The sequence below is a fragment of the Perissodus microlepis genome, chromosome 23, assembly GCF_051167445.1.
Source record: "Perissodus microlepis isolate ML-2025 ecotype Zambia chromosome 23, ASM5116744v1, whole genome shotgun sequence".
Taxonomy (NCBI): Eukaryota; Metazoa; Chordata; class Actinopteri; order Cichliformes; family Cichlidae; genus Perissodus; species Perissodus microlepis.
Genome location: NC_140482.1, coordinates 14,804,518 through 14,808,391, shown reverse-complemented (window position 1 = coordinate 14,808,391; position 3,874 = coordinate 14,804,518). Strand labels below are relative to the sequence as shown.

General features: G+C 39.2%; 1 pseudogene; it reads right to left on the bottom strand.

The window, feature by feature from the left end:
• Positions 1–234: 234 nt before the first annotated feature.
• Positions 235–3,413, bottom strand: LOC146361059 (OX-2 membrane glycoprotein-like; annotated as a pseudogene).
• Positions 3,414–3,874: the final 461 nt, after the last annotated feature.

Here is a 3,874-nt window from a genome sequence, read left to right as displayed (position 1 = left end):
AGAACACATTAAACACAATCAGACCTTCTGATTCAGTTTGATTAAATGCATTTTGTTCAGTACTGTATGTTAAGTATACAATGATCAGCTGTCTGCTAGAAAAATACAGAAGACAGCCAAAAGGTTTCAGATATAGTAAAAAAACTTGAGAGCATCAGGGTTTCTAATAACAATATGACAAAGGTATCTTAGCCATATGTGTTTTTGATTGCGGATTGAATCACATCATATATTTTAGAGCAGCTGCAGGACAAAACAAAGGAGTCAAACCAAAGAGTTAGGCTACAATAGCAAAGGTGTTAGATTAATTCAGATAGCATTTAAAAGACTTACCTTTTTCCTGTTTGTAAGAATAGTGACAACAGCAACAACACAAATGCAGATCACTGCACCCAACACAATGATCCAAGTAAAATCTACAAGAAAACAAATGGAAATGTGACATAAAACACTTGAAAGAAATCAGGAAATATTAGACTTAATTTAAAATCTAGAATTTTAGACATGAGGATTATAGAGTAGTGACAAACCCTAATATATATAATGACTTTGAAAAAGGTACCTTCCTTTACCATCTTACCATCATCATTATCGTCATTCCCAGCATGCACCTGTTGGACCTCAGGAATCATCACCATCATTTCTCTCTGAGGAGCAGAGAGCACTCGTGCTGCACATCCCACCTGCGTGCTGTTGTTACGTGAACCTGAGAGCACAGCTGTAGTGGTGACAGTGAATGTAGCGTTGGTGTTGGACACACTGACAGTGTTGTACTGTGAGAAGTTGAGGTCTTGTTGTGAGACACTGAGTGTTACAGTGGGAGCAGGTCGACCAGTGGCTGAACAGGAAACAACCTACTCTTCAGTAGAGTTTGACTCTCTGACATCAACAACAGGTTCATGCAGCTCTGTGAAGGATCAGGAAATATCATCAACATGCTCTTACAAACACACCAGCTGCTTACACATTTATATCCTCCTTGAGGCACTGGTTGTTGGTTAAAGAAGGTAAAAGTTCTCACCATAAACTTGGTGGCAGGGTTTACCTGTGAAGGAGCCTTCAGGATAAGTGTTAAACAGGCAGTGATAGAAGGCTTCATCTTCATATGTCACATTCCTGATGACTATGGAGCAGTTCTGTAGTCCAATATATTTAAACTTAACTTTATCTGTGAAGCCATCATTCACTCTCTGACCAAAGTACTTGTTGTAGGTGGCAACATTTGTCTCCACATCATTTGAACTTTTCTGCCATGCAACCTGAAGGACGTCTTTAGTCTCCAAGAGCTGACAGCTGAATTCAGCATCTTCTCCCACTGCTGCCAGCACAGTCTGCTGTGTTTGTATCACTGCTGTTAGAGCTGCATGGAGGAAATGAACAGTAAGAAGTGCATGCAACAAACTTAAACTGAGTGAAAGAAACAGATGCCACCTCCCTCAGCTTTTCTTTTCTTTTCAAAGATTGATAGACAAAAGCAAACACGTTTCACCTGTTGTACCTCTAATGTGAACATCAGTTACTGCTGAACCTGCTTCTTACCTGCTGGAAGGACTCCGTAGACAAAAAGCAGATATACAAGCGCATCCTGTCGCATCATTGCTGCAAGTAGCTGAACTGCAGATTCCTGAGTGCGAAAAAAAAACCAAAAATGGAAAAGTTTTATTTTGAGCAAATGTGACATTGTTTTAGTTGAGCTGCAGACTTTTATGGGTATAAAACAATGAAGAAGTTTATAGTGAAAAAATATATGCAAACTCAGTGCAGACATACCACGCAATCACAGACAAGTCTAAAAAACAACCCTGAAGAAAAACAAGTTGCTTTTCTTTCTGTTTTTGTATCCCCAGGAAGTGAAAAGCAAGAGAAACATTTATAGTTTTGCCATTTCCCAGTAATCTGTATCAGATCCTCAAGTAAAGATCATCGAAACAACCTGAGCATTCACACATGATGAATTTTTAACAGGAAAGAAAAAAACCTTACATAAACTATTTATCCAATTAGTCATGATGAAATGTGTTCATGTAGAATAAAATGCAACTTTTAATTATGGGAGACGTTAATGAACAGAGAATTGTGTCAGTGAATGCCATCAGGGGTTTGTCAGCGATATTATTCTGATGTACCTTTGTCCCACCTGATTACCTTCATTAAACAGCAGCAGGATAGATGGTGGGTCTGCAGAATGACACACGACATGCAGAATCTTTTATGTTCCTCATTTTGTGTCATTTTTATCTTTTATAATATTTTTTTAAATGTTGAATAATAATATTGTCTTATTAAATTATAATTTAAAGTGCTTCAAAAACTGCGAGCCACACAATAAAACACAACAAACTTGCATGTCCTTACAAAAAAATTCAAGATTAAACAGGTTTATTGTCACTGTGTTATGGCAAAGTTACAGCTATGGTGCGTTGGAGTGTGAGATTCAAAACAAGACAGAGGTAAGTACAAATCCTTTATTAAAAGTATAAAAGATAACAACATGAAAAATATTTTCACTACAGTCATGCATAAAACAGTTCCTCCTGTTCGAGGTTAACATAGCAGATCATCTCCCTCCAGCTCCGTCTATTGCCAGCATCCTCCTCTGTCACACCAACACTCTGCAAGTCCTCCTGATGGCTGACCCCAGTTCTGTACTCCTCGCATGCTCACCTTTCCACCTGTCTCTCTCTCATTCACACACATGTATTTTGTCTTGTTTCTACTTTCTTTTATTCCTCTTCTCTACAATGCATGCCTCCACTGCTCCAGGCTCTTCATCTGCTCCCTACTGTCACTACAGATCAAAGTGTCATCTGCAAACATCATAGTTCACATAGACTTCTGCCTCATCTCATCAGTCAGCTACATCACCATTGCAAACAAGAAGGAGCTCAGAGCTGATCACTGATGTAATCTCACTTCCTGAACCTACCTGTCACTAAAACGTTCACTTCAGCACTGCCTCACATCCTATGTCTTATGACCTGGCCCATCCTCACATACTTCTCTAGATCCTCTAGATCCAAAAATACCCAGTGAAACTCATTCTGACCTTCTATATTCTTCTCTATCAACACTCTCAAAGCAAACGTCACATCTGTATTCCTCTTTCTCAGAATAAAGTCATACTCCTTACTGATCATCACTTCTCTTCTTAACTAGCTTCAACAACTATTCCCCATATCTTCATGGTGTGGCTCATCAGCTTTATTCCTCTGTAGTGACTACAGCTCTGCACATCACCCTTGTTCTTGAAATCTGATACCAGTACACTTCTTTTCCGCTCCTTAGGCATCCTCAGTCTGGCTAAAAAGTCCACCGCTGTCTGTCCTAGACACTTCCATACCTGCGGTTGATCCTGGTGAAAGGCATGTCACCAGGATCAACGGACTTCCACTTGCTTCATTTGCTTCATTCATTATCTCCTAACAGTACTCCTTGTTACTGAACAGTTTTCGCTGTAGTTAATCTCTATAGTTAACCACGCTAACCAGCTGCACATCCTTTCCAGCTCAATCTCTCTCTGTCACTTTTTTTTTGTTTTTCTTAATCTTATCTTCAAGTAGTCTCAACTTTATTAATGTAGTACTGTAACTCTGTTCCAGGCATACTGACAAAAGCACTTAAAGAACTCACTTTTAAAATATTACTCTGCCATGCTTTTACTCTTACTTAAACTCAAACTATTTCCACACACACTGATGTTTTTTAGGAATTTTGTTTGCATGTTTACGCGATAAATGGGCTGGCAGGAGTTTCTGAAAAGCTCCTATTTTACTGATACCAAAACACTATTTACGTTCGGACAAAAGGCCAAAGCTACGTTCACCAAAATGTACCTGTGACCGTAACCTCACACCGCCGCTTTTTCTGCAGCTCT